We start from the raw sequence: 17188 nt of genomic DNA on the forward strand, positions 1-17188 counted from the left end.
TTCCATCTCCTGGGTGTTGTATTTCCTATTCATGTCACAAGAGAGCAGTGGTTATAAGACATGTTTATTAATTAAAAAGGAATTTGTATAATTACCTTTCACTTATTCGCAAGGGACATTTTGAAAAGTAAGCATAGCTGTATGCGTGTGTATGTGTGTAAAGTTATTTTACAGCAAATGTTTGCGAAGCTCTTGGAGATCCATGGAGGAAAGTTGCCTGGCCAATGCCAAGAATTATTAGAAATATAAACTTTGCTATTGTTGACCCTATGCTAGAAGACTCTTACCACCTACCAAGTGTTTACCTTCATAAGGGGCACCTCACAGGGAGTCTAGGGCCTATTATGACTTCAATGCTTTGCCCTTCTGTGAGGTCTAAAGGGTCCTGTGTATGGCCTCTCAGTTTGCTGTGTGTTGAAGACATGTAGGTATTTTGCTCTCCCTCATACTCTAGTGGAATCAGGCCGAGTTCGTGTTACATAACGCCATAGTCTCTGTAATGTGCAACTTCTGAGGAGGAGGCAGCAGGGAGAACAAAGGCACCTGCCCTTTGCCAGACCCTCCATGCTCTGCCAGTGCACCTGCGGAGAGCTCGGAGGGCTCGGCCTGGAAGAGAGACCGCTATTATGTTTCATTGTGTAGATGACACAGGACCTTTCCAGGACAGGCTGGACTGGGAAAAAAAAAAAATCTCTGCTTTGTTTCTTGGCCAGGTTTTATCCAAGGTCTCCTAGGGCTGAGGGATCATGAAACAGCTGCCTCGCTGAACCCCTGCCTTTCACTTCACCTGCTTTGAGAAATTTGATCGACTCAGACAAAGACATGAAATATTCAAAGGAAGCTCCCAGCGAGCAGTGTCTCAACAGCTTGCGGGGTTAAATCGGGGAAGTGTCACGTGTGGGTTATGCCTCAGTAGGACTTGTCCACAGTTCAAGTCTGATCTGTTGGTGTGCTAAGTCAGAGTGAGATTTCGTTACTATTCTTAAGTATAAGATAAGCATCACTCTGCCATTGCTTGTCTCTGCTGCGATTGGAGAAGCTATCAGTTAGGGCCCCTTCTGTTGAGACAGGAGCTCAATTCAAATTGGTGTAAGTGAAAAAGGAAATGTGTTGGATTCGACTAGCTAAAAAGCCCAAGGCTAGTATAGCTTCAGGAGTGGCCGCTTCATGGCTCAAATGAGGTCATCAGGACTTGGTTTCTCTCCATCTCTAGGCTCTGCCTTCTGTTTGATTGGCTTCATTTTCAGCCTTCCTGTGGTGGGCCCCAGCAGCTCCAGACTCCCCCTTGTGGTGGCAAGGTGGCTGCAATAGTTCCAGCCTCTATAAAGCAGGGCTCAGCAAACTTTTTCTGTAAAGGTGCCAGATAGGAAATATTTTAGGCACATGAGCCATACAGTTTCTGTTGCAGCTACTCAACCCAGCTGTTAGAGTGCAAAAGCAGCCATAGGAAATATGTGCTCGAATGAGCATGGCATGTTTCAATAAAACTTTATTTAAAAAACTGACAGTATGCGTAGGCTATACTGGCCTGTGGGCTATAGTTTGAGGAGTCCTGGAACTATAGAGTTGTTAAACAATAGCTGGCCAGCCAGGGACTAAGCTCTCAGCTTTCCTTGTAATTGGGTATGGCCACACGACTGAGTTCCAGCCAATGGAACATGAGTGGGCGTTATGTGGACCATTTCTGGGTCAAAGTTTTAATTAGCAGGTATGCCCCGTCACACTCTCTTTACCTTCTGAGACTGAATACACACGATGAGGAAGTTCTAGGAGTGGCAGAGCCACAGGACAAAGGAATCTGATTCCTGAATCACTGTGTGGAGGGGAGTCACCCAGCGATCAGCAACAACTGCCTTAGACTGTTATGTGAGTGGGAGAAATTGTTTTATTTTGCTCGAATCATTATACATTTTGGGTCTATTTTTAACAGCAGTTTGCCTACCTTAAGTAATGCAGAAGTTGGTGTTAGAAATGGAGTGCTAATGTAAGAAACACCTAAGCTATGTGGCACTAAGTAGTGCAGCGAGAGACGAGAATGCAGATTAGGCTGCAGAAATGGTGACCCATTTAATGCAGCGGCAAAACATTTGTTAAAACTGTTGCCAGAGATCATTTAGAATGGAGAACAAGATGAACCTGTAGCTCGAGGGGAAACCATTAGAAAGAGACAAAATGTTAGTGTGTCTTAGAGTTGAGTTCCTTGTTACTCATAACAAGTTATTACTAGACAAATATCCCTGGCACTAACTGACCAGTTTATAAGCAGAAATAAAAGGAATGAAGAGAACCTCCCAATTTAGAAAAGCCTATTGATTCTAGGTTTCCACGTGGTAAGAAACAAGACTGGAAGAAAACAGACTTTGAAAAGACTAAATCCCGTTAAGAATTAGAAAAGACTGAACCCCATTAAGAATTCTCTGTTAAATATCGCAGCTCAACCCCTGCGGCAAAGATCAGATTAAAGGTGTAGCATTTCCACTCAAGTATAATGTTTGGATGGCCTCAAGGTATCTGCCATTAAATTGAGAGAAAGCTATAGAGACAAGGAAGGAAATAATTTAGGCCTCAGAACTCTGTCCAGGAAAGAATTTTGGGTGTGGTTGCTGGCACTTGGAATATACTGGAAGCAAATAAATGAGAAGCTTACTAAGTTGTGGAGGGAATTGCATTACTAAAGAAATCACAAACTTGGTTGAAATAATTGATTGGTCAAACCTTACCCTTCGGTGCTAGATTTGCATGAGCAGAAAGTGGACTATGAAGGCTGTAGAGTCTTCAAGGAAGGCCATTCAGAAGTGGCCAAAAAGGATAATGAACAAGGAAGGATACCCAAGAGGGTGGAGTATGAGTCCTAGAGAAAAATAGACAGTGAATTCCTCCCAGAGAGCAGATTGAAAGACTAAGCAGGAACTTACACCCTCTTCAGGCAGTCTGCATATTACCCACATAGCGGGTTGCACCATGCTGTTAACCGAGGACTCTGTTGTTCCCATTCTCCCCTATTCCCGTTTCTTACTGCAGTTATCAACTCCCTGCTCCACCAAGGTATAATGGATATGTGTTAGAGGGGCAGATAACTGGTCTTTCAGTTAATAAATTGCTGGACCGTGAGGAGACCGGTACAGATCTGATTTGGAAGACGTTGCATCCTCAAGAATCCCAGACTTTGAACTGGATGTAGTGAATCAGTGGAGCTTTGGGGTGTCTTCCTTGAGGGGAGGCTATGTGAGATGAAGAGTGCACATGGATAGTGTCTGGAAGGGCAGACTGTGATAGGCTGACAGCTGTTTACTGAAAATCCATTTCCTCTTCTTTAATGTATAGCTCGACCACACTTGCCAGGCTACACCTGCAGTGAGATGTGGCTACATGAGTGAATTCTAGCCAACAGAATGTGAGTGAAGTGTTGCAGGCCATTTCCAGGCCAAGAATGTCCTGTGTCCCCTCCTCGCTTCATGCCCCTTCTGCTGTACATCCATAGTGATGAAGACCTAGACGCTCGAGGATAGCACGGCCACAGTTGGAAGGAACCTGGTTTCTGACTCATCACATGGAGAAGAGCTGTTTTCAGACTATTGAGTAACAATAACAGCAAAATCATATTGTTTTTGAGCCATTATACAATTTTGTGTACTTGTTACCACAGCTTAACCTGCTTAATATAAGAAGCAACATGGTCTCTCTCTGCTTAACCCTTTCTCACTTTCTCACTCTGAAGACAGGGTTTGTTGCTCCTCTGCTTGTAACCCAGATATTAGCTGGAACTTCCCTTTTCCTTGAGTTCTAGGTGAAACTGGAACGAACTCTCAATCCCTTGTCCTAGGGGGTATCCAAAGCCTTTTCCAAGACATCGCTGTATTTCCAATGCCAATGGAGCTTCTGTTCTTATGGGTTCTTTCCCCTCTGCAGTTCTTCAGGTCAAATGGTCTCTGTTCTTTTCCTCAGTGACCACACGTGAAGCTCAGACCCTCTTCTGACTTACAACATACATACACATCACACATACTTCCACTCACACAAATTATTTATGAGCATGAGAAGTTGTATTGACAAATTGGTGAGGAAGAAATGGAGGAAGAGCTTACAACCATTGTAATGCAACCGTGGTACAGGAAACAGTAGGTGTCATCATTCTGAAATCACCCCTTCTACTGGTGAGTTTCACTGGCCCCTTACTGTCCCTGGTCTGAACTGATCCCCTTGGTTTTCACCCTCCTGTCTCTCTCTCTCTCTCTCTCTCTCTCTCTCTCTCTCGCTCTCGCTCTCGCTCTCGCTCTCGCTCTCCTCTTTCCTTATGCCAAAAACCAGATGAAAGCTCTTGGATACTGTGGACAGATGAGCAACTTGGCACCCTGGATGTCTTTTCAAATCAGTCTTTGGAGGGGAGTCAGTGCCTAGCATGGGGTGCATGGCAGGAAGCAAGGCGAGAGGACCTCACTCAGCCTCTGCTCTGTCATCCTAAGCACTTCAGCTCTGGCCCCAGACACGCACAGCTCGCTGCGTGAAATTATACGATTGTGTTTAGCTTCACCCACCCTCCTGGGAAGTTGTTTTACAACAAATTATCTGTTTTTGTGCTGTCATGTTCCTAGTGGCTCATCCCAACCCATGAGCCTTATCAGTGTTTGCTACAAACTTACCTTTCTTATTCTGAGAGCTTTTGGCAACCTCAAATCTCCCATTCCTTCATGTGTCCAGTGGCATTTTTATTGCCCTAGTAAGGTTTCTCTGCTGCTTATAGATTGGCATTCTAGGCAGTGGCTCCCCAGCTTCCTTCTAATACAGTATTGCTCAACTCTGCCCGTTTTAGGAGGAAGAACAAAAACATTTCCCCGTGTCTCAAGCACTGTGGCTTCCCTCCTCCTCTGATGTCTCGACATCAACTTATGTTTGTTATTGAAGGAGTCCCCAAGTAGCTGATCAAGGTACTTTTCCTTACAAAGCTAATTCTTTCCCTAAAATGAATTCTGGTTCCAGTTAGTAATATCATAAAAATGTTTTTCACTTTGTTTTACATGGACATGATGGAATATGCCCATTTTAGTCCTGGAATTAAGTTAACTTCCAGCTCCAGCAGGGTTGTTAGGCATAGTTGTACAGGTTGTACACCAGGTCACCCTAGGAGGCATTTTTTGCACTGTAGTCTGTGTCGTTAGTAATCCCTGCAGCTGTGCGGTCCACAACCTGTACAACCGTATGTTACAGCCTTGCCTCAAAGGCCACCCGCCATCCAACTATCATTTTAATGGCCTAATTTCAAATCCCTGGGTGAAACGGTCATCCATTTTGAGTCAGTTGTCCATTCCTGTTCAATCAGGTATGCCCAGAAGGGAAACATGATGTTATAGACACATGGATCCAGAGTTTCACTACTTTTGGGGAGACTATCTGGGAGTAGTGGGAAACAGTTCTCAGGGAAGTGCTTGTATGGGAAGGGTAGACATCTCAAAACATGGCATCTACTGAGAGAATTTGGTATTTGCATTGCCAAGGGCCAGTGATAGAAAAAATGAATAGCCAAAGAATGCATGTCAATATGATTAAGCCAATGTTTTTAAACTGTGAGCTATGACCCACTAATGGGCTGTGAAATCAATTGAGTGAGTCACCCTTTTTAAAAATTTAAAAATGAAATAAAAGAGATTTGAAAATACCAGCATGCAAGCCACCTATAAAAGTAAACATTGTTTTGTGAAATTACGTTTTAGTTATTTATTTGCATACTGAATCAGTTTATAAAGTGTGCATTGTGGTGCAAAAAGATAAAAAACCAAATCAAAGTCCAAACCAGACAGTGACCTGCACTCCTACCTGCCAGCCCACAGGTTTGATGCAGGCACCCTGGGGACATTTATTTCAGAGGGTCATTCTGGGCCTTGCATGCCCAGCTGCTCATGCCATCTCTCCTGACCTTTGCCGACCCTTTATTTTGTATCCAGTTCTTGCTCCCCATTTATTCAGGTCTTAGACTTTCTTCCTCTCAGCTCCATCCCCAGGCCCAGCTCTGAGAAGTCCAACCTGGTGAGAATCCCCAGGAAGGAAAAGGAGGACAAATGACAGCAATCCGAGTCTTCAGGTGCAACCCTTTCGTGCCCACTTACCAGCAGCTCTAGCCCCTCTTTGGTTCCAGAGCCCACAGGGTCTGGGCAGACAGTTGGTCGGAGTCGCCAGCTGCAGAAGTAGGGCTTCAAGTTAGTTCTGCTCATTAGGGTCCAGTGTCCCAATGGCATGGGGAACATCCCAGAGGCTCACTTGCTCCCTGAACTGCAGCCCATGGCTACCTTTGCCTAATTGAAACAACTGGGCTTTTGCTTAACCTTTTCACCCTGTAGTCTCTGTGCTGAGTTCTGCATGCCACCTAGATCTTATAAGCCAAGTTATCCTTGGAACTGGACAATATCCCTAACATCTTCCTCCTCCTATTGGCAGCCACTGGTTGGGTCCTTTGTCTGAATGAGCTGACCACCAGGAGCACAACCCTGCTACCTGCCTGTCTTCCAGTGTCCCTGCCCACACGTTGGCCAAGGATGTCGCTTAGAAGCCAGCAGAGGACAATAGCCTTCTACATCAGGTATGTACCCAGGACTACCCTCCTGCTACCTCTACCTGTGGGTTCCTTCTCTGGAGTCCTGGGCTTACAATCTCTGATAACTGCTTCCCGATCTTCAGTTTCTGTAATTACTTTGGATGTCCTTCTCTGCATCTGTGGCCTTAGCTCTTTTACTTTCTGTCTCTTTTGAGCTGGGCAAACCTTAGAAGGACATCTACAACTCCTAATGGTCCCCCGGCATATAGGGTGCCCTGTTAAATGGAAATTTGAGGTAAACAATGAATACTATTTGCAAGTCCTGTGTAATATTTGGGGCATACTTTAAAAAAAAAAGTGTTCGTTGTTTATCTGAAATTCAAATCTAGCTGAATGTTCTGTATTTTGTTTGGCAACCCTACACCTACAGTTCCCTGCTTAAGGAATGGTTTTAAGCTCTTCCTTAAGCATTTGTAGGAGGTTCTGTACCATAGGACCTCACCCCCACGCACCCCCAAAGTCATAGCTGAACACTTGTTCTTAGGGCAGCTAGTCCATAGCCTCGCTTGCAGCCTATATGATAGCCTGGCACAAAAGTTTTCCCAAGGGAGTTAATAGTGATTAAGTGAACCAAACAGAGTTTCTCTCTCAGGGCTTTGAACTCAGTAAGCGAAAGTGAGAGAGTGTCAGTCAGCTCTCCTTGATGGGGGAGGAACCATCTCCCATCCTCCTCTCTTACTGCTATGCAAATCTCCAGGTACTGAAGCCCGCTGGAACCAGCCTGGAACTTGGGAACCTGTACTGTGTGCCTGTCTGCCTGCCTCTCTGAAATCTCGCTTCCCCTTCACCTTGCGCCCAGCGCAGTGCCTGGCACATGTCTGGAAGTCAGCGGATACATGCTCAGATGTCCTGTTTGTGAGTTCTGCTTCTGCATCTTCCTGCCTATGTAACCTTGGGCTAGTTACTGGAGTCTTTAAGCCTCCATTTTCTCCTCTGTAAAAGGAGCGTGGTATTACCTACCTTTTTGGCTGTTGTGAAGTTTAAAATAGCAGATGTGTGAAAGCCTATATATAGTAAGCCCTCCAAAAAACATTTAGTGCATCTGAGTATAAGAAAGTTACATTTTACATGAGGCTTGCACTTTATAATACCTCACGTAAGTGAAAAAACCAAACAAATCTCGACTGAAGACTCTTTCTGGGAAAGGATGGTAGCCACTTACGTTGGCTGGGTGGTGAGAGAATAAGCAGAATTTCTAATTCATGGGCCTCTCAAGTTAAAAATTTTGCAATTCTGAGCAAATTTTTAAAGTAGTTGTATTTTCAGAGAGAGTATTATTCCTTTTATGTTACACACCTTTAAAAATGTCCCAATCAAATTTGCTGAGAACATAGCAAAATTTGTTGTGAGAGAAAAAAATTGAAAATGGCCACTGCGGTGCAAAATAGATGATTCTTCATGGTCCTGCACAGCTGCATGTTCCCGCATCACATTAGCCTCTGGATCTGCTCAGCATTCACTCTGGAATTTGTAAAATGTCATAACAGTGGGCTTTAAAAATAATATGTGCATGCACCCCCACCCCCAAGCATGTAATATTGTCAGGATGTTTTATCTGGTGCCATATATTTTGCACATGACAAATCCATTTCTCCAAACAAACCATCACACATGTCCACACCATCTATAAATTTTGAATCCTGACATCTATGCTATTATCCTTTAACGTTTGGATTGGCCTGAGCTGGGCATAATTGGAGGGGGGAGTGATGTTTTTAAGGAATGAAGGGGATGTCACTCTTTTCTTCCTTGATGGGTCCCCTCTGGAGAAAGCCATGTCAGGAACATGCAAAACTTAACCCTGCTGGAGAAAGCCCCAGATGCTCTCTCCAGGATACCAGGAGATGAAACAGGCCTGATCTTAAGCATCCCCACTCCAGGGGTGATAACAAGGTCACTGTGTACTTAGGTTTGGCTTTATAATAATACATCTGGCAGCAATAGAGTTTCTTTCTTTCCAAAGTACTTTCCTACTTATGATCTCATCTGCCCTCACAGGAGGAGGAAAGGAAGCTGGTTAAGACGAGCAAACCTGAGTTTCTCCTGCTGTGGCTCTGGGCTAGTGGCTTCAGCTTTCTCAGGTTCAGTTTCTCCATCTGTAAAGTGGTATCGTGATGGCTGTTGGGTGCTTAGGTTGCATAAGTGCTAATGTGCCTGTGAGTTGAGCAGGGAAGTGCTTTGGGAACTCCACAAGCTATAGACAGAAATGTGCTGCGATGATAAAGGTCATTTACACGTTCTGGAAGGAACCTAAGAAATAACACAGTAAAGAGGTTTTTAACCTTTTCCTTGGGAAGACCCACAGGTGAATCGTGCTCATGAACGGGACACACTACTTTGGTTGGCTCAGATTTGTGGTCTCTCACTTCAAGAGATGCCTACCCTGTAGGTGCAATGCCGTTGCTGGTGTGGGCTCTTCCTCCACCCGATCCTCCAGCATGCAGGAAAGCATGCATATCAGAAGGCAAGAGAGAGAGAGATGTGATTTATTTATTTTCATTCAATCTATTTTCCAAAAATGCAAATTCAGGATTCTTATATGTAACAGAATCCTGACCCAAACTGATTTAAGCAAAAGATGAAATTTACTGACTTGTGGCTGGATCCAGGGGCTCAGATGGTTTCATTAGGACTCAAATTATTTATTCATCTTTAGGTTCTGCTTTTCTTTGTATTGACATTTTCAGACAGTCTCTCCATGAGTGATAAATGGCTGCCAGCAGCCTTAGGTTTGTATCCTCAAAGCTTGGCACCCTCTGTGAAAAGAGAGCTTTATTTTTCCAATAGTTTCAGAGTAAATCCAGGAATTAAGACCAATTGGACTGACTTGGGAGCCCTGCCCATTGTCCCCAAGTTAGCCACTGGGTTCCTGTCACAGGATATACTGATTGGCTAGGGGACTATATTCCCTCCCTCCCTCTTTCCCTCCCTCCATCATAGGGACATGGGCAATGGAAGTGGGGTCAGCTTCATCAGAACCATATAGACTAACAGTGGGTGTGGAGCATTTCCCCAAAGGAAAATTGAGGGGCTGCTACCGTGAGCCAGGAGAATGGAAGCTGGGTGGGCAAAACCAACGAATGTTCACTGCAGCAAACATGATACTTAGGCAATTATTAGTAAGAAATTACTTAGAGCACACAATACAAACGGGCTGTGATTTCCAGTGTGTTAGAACAGTGTGATTGAAAACCTCTGATATAGTTCGACTCCATCATTTTCCAGATTTTCTTGTAGTTTGATCATTTTATTTTGGGAATAACGAATTGAAGTTTTTGTTTGTGATTTTGATACCTCATTAGAGATTTTTTCAATGTAAGGAGCCAACCTAGGGGGCTCTTCTCAGAAGTTTTACAAGAAAGAAATTGCCCCTCCAAAGGTGAGGAGATTACTAAGGCCTGCTTTATATAGAGAGCATCCATATTTCTTGCTGTGGGAAAAACAAAAAACAAAAACCTTACAAAATTTATTACCTCTGATTTTCCAGCTTTTTCATGACCCAAGGGAGTAGAAGGAAGTATAAGTTTTATCACCCGGATTTAGAGACAAGGCAATTGAAACAGAGAGAGAAAACCAGGCTCCTGTGTAGGCAGCTTAGTGAGATACTGCCCTACTATTTCTGAAAACCTCTAAAATAAGCAGCCTCCGCCACTGAAGTGCTTTCTTAATGAGATGTGTGTAGTTTAACTGGATCAAAGCATTATATTACCTGGAGGCCAAAGCATAATTCATGCATTTTTAAGGGTCAGTTCAATTCAACCAATAGTTATTGAGGACTTATTACTGGTTGTATCTCTTAGGGTGCTTTTGATTGCAAGTAATAGAAAATGCAGTTCCAACAGTCTTAAAACATAAAAGGAATTTATTGACAAGGCCAGTGGTCAGGTGGCCTTCAGGTGAGGCTTGATCCAGAAGTGCACCAGAGACCCAGTTGCTTCTTTCTTCTCAGACTTCCAAGCTGCCTGCGTCACCCTAAGACTGGCTGCCTTATGACCACAGGATGGCTGCCAGAATGTTCTGATTGCTACATGCTTCCTTATTTATATTCATCAGGAGAAAAGCAGTTGTCCAAGGAGTTTATAAGGGTGAGGCAGTTTTCCTCCCAGATAATATCTACTCCCATCTCACTAGTTCAAAGTGGGCCATGTACTGCCTGTTCCTAAGCCAAACTTTGTGGCCAGGAGGCTGGGATATGCTGGTAAACAAGGGCTGTGCGTGGCACCATCTTTCCCAGATGCACATGGGCTGGGGCAGGGAGTGGGGGCAGGGCAGGCGTGTTGTCTGAATGGAAATCCATGCAGTGTCACAGAAGGAAGGGGAATAAGTACAAACATGCATCTCACTCAGTACTGGCTTTTTACTAATGAACACAATGGTATCGAATATTTGTAAATACAACGAGAGAATCAAAGTTCAAGGAGAGAAGATAATTTTAATTTTGGACATTGAGTTTCAAGTGCCTGCAGAATATCTGGGCCACACTATTGAGTGGAAAGTTAGGACTCAATCCGTTTTGGGCTGGAGATAAAGATATTTTAGTCAAAAGACGGGGCAGTGGAGGCAAGGAGGTTCAGGGCAAGCACCCAGGGCTAGGGCAGGGTGATGAGAAAGAGACCTGACACCCACGTCAGTGGGGGCTGAAGAAAGTGAGGAGAACACCGTATCCAGAAGGCCTAGGGGATGAGCAGTTCATGAAGGAGGGAGAGGTCGTCTCAGATGCCAAGTGAGGCGAGGCCTCAGCATTCTGTTCAGTTTGGCAGCTGGGAGGCCATTGGTGGCCCCTGTGGAGGAATGTGCTGCGTAGAGAAGAGTCAGTGAGGAGAGAGGGGAAGTAAAGCAGTGGAGGCTGTGACAGGAGACCTCACCCTGCAGAGCCTGTCCCTGAAAGTCAAGGGGAGACAGGGCGGAACTCAAAAGAAGAGGGAGAAGGCTACCTTTTTCCTGCCAGGGCCTGAAGAGGGTAAATACTTTGTATATCAGGTCATTTAACCTATTTATGCTCCTATCTGAACAGGGAGGTCAGGTATGGGCACAGAAGATGGGGGCTGGGGTCTACTACAGAGGGTGGACCCCGAATACTTGCTCCTAGACTAGGTAAGCACATCTGTAATATGCCCAGGTATCCAGGAACCTTCCTCTCTCCCCTTCCCCCCAGGCCAGCCCGAGGGCATCTTGCAGCAGTAACTTGGGAATCCTGGGTAACAACAGGTATCTGCCCTCCTCTCCACCGCCCACCTCACCCTAAAGGAAAGTACTGGGGCCCCTTCAAACTCCATACAAGGACCCCCAGACTGCCTAATGCATAGACAACTTGCCACACGTACAGGCTCCCCAAACCCTCTCCCTTTCAGTCCTATCTTCATCTTGCAGTTCAACCTTCATCTATTTCAAAACCTCTGTTTGACCTGTGGGAGTGCCTGCCTTGGGAGGCTCTGACCAACATTCTTTAATAGGCTTCAGTCCGTTTATGTGTCCCATTCTCTGGTCTCAATGGACTCATGATCCCTTCTCCTTTCTGTCTGCTGCTGGTAGCGCCACTGCTGACCCCCTTCCTTGCTCCCTGTCCCCATGGAAATGACCCAAGACTGGTGGGCAGAATCTAAGGACAGGCCGTGGTGATTGGGCCCCTGCCAAGGTGTCCCCAGCTCAGCTCTTTTTTCAACCTCTGCTGTTCAGTCAGCACTTCAGAGAGAAAATCTCCAGGAGGGTGTTTCTGAGGCTTGGAGAAGGGAAGGCAGAGTTCAGGGCTTCACAGGAATGCTGCCGTTAACGCCTCTAATTAGCACTCACAGGCTCTCCTGCTCCCCTCCAGCCTGCTGCATTGTAATCATCTCTGCACTCTGTCCCAGACCTGGGCGTTTACCGGAAGTGTGAGCCACTGCTGAGGTGCAAGGAGAGGATTCCAGGAATTGCAGAAGGCCCCAGAGGGGTGTAAATACTTGGCCTGGCGCTGGGGGGGCTGGCTTCAGTAATAGAGCAGCTATTAGCTTCTTCACCAGAATGAAACCCCATCCCATACCTCCTTTCCACGGTGGAGCATCAGCTGCTGTGGGTTTCCAGAGCCCCAGGCCGTGTTTCTGCCTCTGAGCAACAACTGATTTTAGCAGGAGTCCAACCTGCCCTGTGCTCAGCACTGTGTACCTAATAGCAGGGCCACAAAAGGAGATTTTTCCTACCTTTACCTTCTTCCTTGTGCTAATGGTCCAGTTCCAAAGGCAAGACTTAAGCAAATAAAATATTTAGAGAACCAATCAACTTTGAATTCAGTTCTTAGAGAAATAAAGTCAAGGCAATACAGGGAGTCAGCGTAGCAGAGAGCTGTGCTATCCACTATGGTAGCTACTAAGCCACACGTGGCTATTCAAATGTAAATTAGGTAAACTTAAATAAAATGTAAAGCAGTTAGTAGTCACACTAGCTATAGGAGGTGCTCTGTAGCCAGGTGTGGCTAGTGGCCACCATCCTGGACAGTGCACAAACGATCATTTTTACTTTGCAGAAAGTTCTTTTGGGCAGTGCCGGCTTCAGAAAATAGCTATGGCTCTGGCCCCGCGGGAAGGTAGCAGAATTAGCAGAGGAGGGGAAGGGTCTTCCGGGTGGGAGAAACTGAAACTGTCTTGAGAGGCTGGAACGAACCTGGCATATTGGAGCAACACCTAGGGGTAGAGGGCTCGCTGGAGCAGAGCATTTCTTTAGAGGAGCTGTGAAAGCCATCATCACCCTGATGATAACGGGCACAGGGAATGAAAGGGAGAAACCTATCCTTGTCTACTCAGTTCCCACACCCATTCTCAACACTTATGTTACCCCATGGGGGGGAGAGAGTTCTGACTGGACTTCAGGCTCCTGATCTCAGGGGTTGGCTGCTCAGCATCATAACTCTAGTTATCCACCCTATTTGAAAACACTGCTGACCCATCCCTCTTCTGGGTATCTACCTGAAAAATTTGAAAAGATTTATTCATAGAGATATATGTATCCCTATGTTCACTGCAGCATTATTTACGGTGGCCAAGACATGGCAACAACCAAAGTGTCCTTTGATAGATGATTGGGTAAAGAAGATGTGGTACATACATACAACGGAATATTACTCGGCCATAAGAAAAGATGAAATACTGTCATTTGTGACAACATGGATGGATCTAGAGAGTATCATGCTAAGCAAAATAAGTCAGACAGAAAAGGAAAAGAACAATATGATTTCGTTCATATGGGGGATATAAAACAGAAAGCCACAAATGAACAAGACAAAAGCAAAAACTCATAGACACAGACAGCAGTTCAATGGTTACCAGCAGGTAAAGAGGGAAGGGTGTGGTAGAAGAGGGTTAAGGGGGTCAAATATACGGTGATGGAAGGAGAACTGACTCTGGGTAGTGAACACACAATGCAATATACAGATGATGTATTGTAGAATTGCACACTATAAACCTATATAATTCTATTAACCAATGTCACCCCGACAAACTTAATAAGAAAAATTAAACACTGCTGGGGAAGGATTGTGATGGGAATCTGGACCTGTGACGTCCCTTCTTTCTCCAACTCGGACCTCCGGCAAGCTGACCTCTAAACCTCTTTGGTTGAGTGGGGAATGGGGAAGGGCCCACCTGAGTTCAAGTACTGGCTTCCTAGCCAAGTGCCTTAGAGGAGAAATTTAACTCCAAGCCTCAGTTTACCCATCTGCAAAATGAGGATGATGATAGCACTGAGGGTTCAATGGGTAGTGTTTGCCAAGGGCTTGGCATAGTTCATGGCAAAATAAGTGTTACCTATTCATGATGTTTTCCCTACTATACTGGAGCTGTTTGAAGGCTCACAACTGTTAGTGTTTCTGCTTTCCTCTTAATTAAAGAAAAAACATATGTAATTAATTATTTTTTCCTTAATGATTTGTATTCTTTGTGTCTTATTGAAGAATTTTTGCCTTCCTCAAGATCTTAAAGATAGCCTCCTGTATTTTCTTCTAAATGTGTTTTTATACTTATTTATAAGTATCTTTATACTTACAGGAAAGTGCATGAATTGTAAGAGGGCATCTCCATGGATTTTCACCAAGTCAACACGCCCGTCAACCAGACTAGATCCAGAAAGAACATCATCAGTGCCCTGGAACCATTCTTGTCTCCTTTCATCACCACTAACCTGACTTGTAATGTTACAAGTAGTTTTTCCTGTTATTGAACTTTATAAAGGCAGATTCACACAACATATACTCTTAGGTGTTTGGATCCTGTCTGTGAGATTCACTCATGTTGTGCGTGTAGCAGCAATTTATTCATTCTCTTGGCTTTACACTATTCAACTGTATGGATAAACCCCAGTCTATCAATTCTCCTCTGTATGGACATTTGTGTAGTTTCTGATTTGGGGCTGTAATGAACAGTGCTGCAATTGTATGTGCCTTTTGGTGAACATATGTATGTGTGTCTGTGTGTTGGGTATGCAGACCTAGGAGAGGAATATCTTTGTCATTCTTCACTTAACATTAGAGTCACCAAATGCTAGAGCAGGAACAAGGCTTGGAGCACATCCGGGATTCTATGTTACAGATAAGGGGAGTATGGCCCAGTGGGGACAGAGACCCCTGAGGTCATACAGCTCAGCACCAGTCTCTTGAGAGCCAGGACCCCTTTTCCTTCCAGTTTGTCCTGCTTCTTCTCTGAGATGTCAGTGGGATCCCCTTTTCTTTAAACTCTGTGACCCCTACCTGGGAGCAGTTGCTGCTCCAGCGCATTTACAATGTGCAAACTTCCTGAGGTACAAAGAAAGGCCCCTGTGAGGAACTGGAAGGTAAGGCTGGAGCCCAGAGAGAGGGGCACTGATGGAGGGGAGGTTTGGATGGAGCCTTGCTCAGCACAGTGGTTTTATAAGGTTTTCAGACTCTCAAAGCTTGTTTGCAGTTGACAGGGCTTGAGAACTGGTGATTGTGGCATGCCACAAAATCTTCTTTAGAGATTTTGAATCTACTACTTTTAAACATCTATTTATTACTTAACACTGACATGATTCCAATGCCGCCTAACTTCAAAGAAAGGAAGAAAGACCTGGTTGATGATGAGGTCATGCAACAGAAATGTGTTTCGTTGCTGTTTTACTCTCTCTACGTTTAAGAGCAACTGCTCCTTTGCTCTCACCTCCTTAATCCACTCCACAGCTTCTTTGTGCCAAAGAGCTGGGGAGAGCCATGGGGACAGGCTGTTTTTACAGCTGTGCTGAACTCCAACCTGAGAGCCATCCATCCCACTCCTCATGTACTGGGGCAACTCCAGGGAAGAAGGAAGGGATGTAAATCACGCCCTCCCACTTGCGCTCCCAGCTCTTTTGTCTCTGAGCCTCACCCAGGGGCCCCTTAAGTCCTGACTGTGAAGTAGTGAGCCAAAGCTGCCAGGGAAGGTGACTCTTCAGCATGACAGCAAGGCTCACCCCATGGGCAAATCTACCCCAGTGTCTGCAGGTGTGCCCTGCTTTACACAATGAGAGCATTGACAAACCCCTGGACTGACGGGACCACACACTGGGCAGGGCCACCACCTCATCTTACAGAGGAGGAAACTGCTTTTCTCATAAGTTTAGTCAACTTGATGCTTTCCAAGGACTCCTCCAGTTTGGACAGTCATGATTTTATGAAGATGTATAGATATCAGATTTTTAAAATGCACTGTGGGAGTTCTCCAGTAATAATAGAGCTAACATTTATTGTATTCTTTCTGGGCTCCAGACACAGTGCAGAGTACTTTTCTTGTGTTCTTTCGTTTAGTCTTCAGAACCGCCCTTAAAGCCAGCTAGCCTTTCCCCCAATCACCAGTTAGCAATTGACTGGAACAGCTGATGTGCTGCACAACAGAGCAAACTAGATGGTACTCTCTGGAAACAAGTAAAGCCCAGCTCCTCGCACCAGGGGAGGCGAAGGGCCACAGCTCACAAGACTGCATGCTGTTCCCAGACTTCCTCTGGTGGGGACTTGTGATGTGAGGCAACACACTGTCGTTCTTTCTCTTTGAAAGCTGCAGAAGCCTTGCAGCATCTGCTGCTAATTTTGTGAACTTAGGCCAAAAGGAGGCTCTGCAGAGGCCCCCCAGCCTACTGCTAGCAGTGCCCTGGCATTCCTGTTATGATTATCTGCCCCCCTGCCCAGCCCTCCACACCTGCTAAGATCTCAGTTGCCAACTACTATTTGTATGTCTGTCTTTCTCTCTTTTTACTAAGGCCATGCAGCGCGGGAATTCTCCTGCAGACAACAAATGCTCCAGTTCCGCATATGTGTCTCAATTATCTGGTCTAAGTGTCCTACATTGGAAAGCCACACGCAGAAGAATGAAACTAGATTTCTATCTGTCGCCATACACAAACGTTAACTCAAAATGGATCAAAGACCTAAATATAAGACCCGAAACAATAAAATGCACAGAAGAAAACATAGATACTAAACTATGGAACTTGGTCTTAGAGAATATTTTATTATTTTGACCTCAAAGGCAAGGGGAGTAAAAGCAAAAATAAATGACTGGTACTCTATCAAAATAAAAAGTTGCTGCACAGTAAAAAGAAACCATCAACAACAAAAAAAAAGGCAAACCAATGAATGGGAGAAGATAT

At 45.0% G+C, this 17188-nt stretch overlaps 1 long non-coding RNA gene across 1 annotated transcript; it reads left to right on the plus strand.

Annotated features, from left to right (window-relative positions):
• The first annotated feature begins 6439 nt into the window (after positions 1 to 6439).
• LOC109444138 (uncharacterized) lies at positions 6440 to 15559 on the plus strand. The gene is made up of 3 exons (XR_002136795.2): positions 6440 to 6571; positions 7284 to 7441; positions 14602 to 15559. It is a non-coding gene; the product is annotated as an uncharacterized LOC109444138 (long non-coding RNA).
• Positions 15560 to 17188: the final 1629 nt, after the last annotated feature.

Source organism: Rhinolophus sinicus, linkage group LG07 (assembly GCF_036562045.2).
Source record: "Rhinolophus sinicus isolate RSC01 linkage group LG07, ASM3656204v1, whole genome shotgun sequence".
NCBI classification, from domain to species: domain Eukaryota; kingdom Metazoa; phylum Chordata; class Mammalia; order Chiroptera; family Rhinolophidae; genus Rhinolophus; species Rhinolophus sinicus.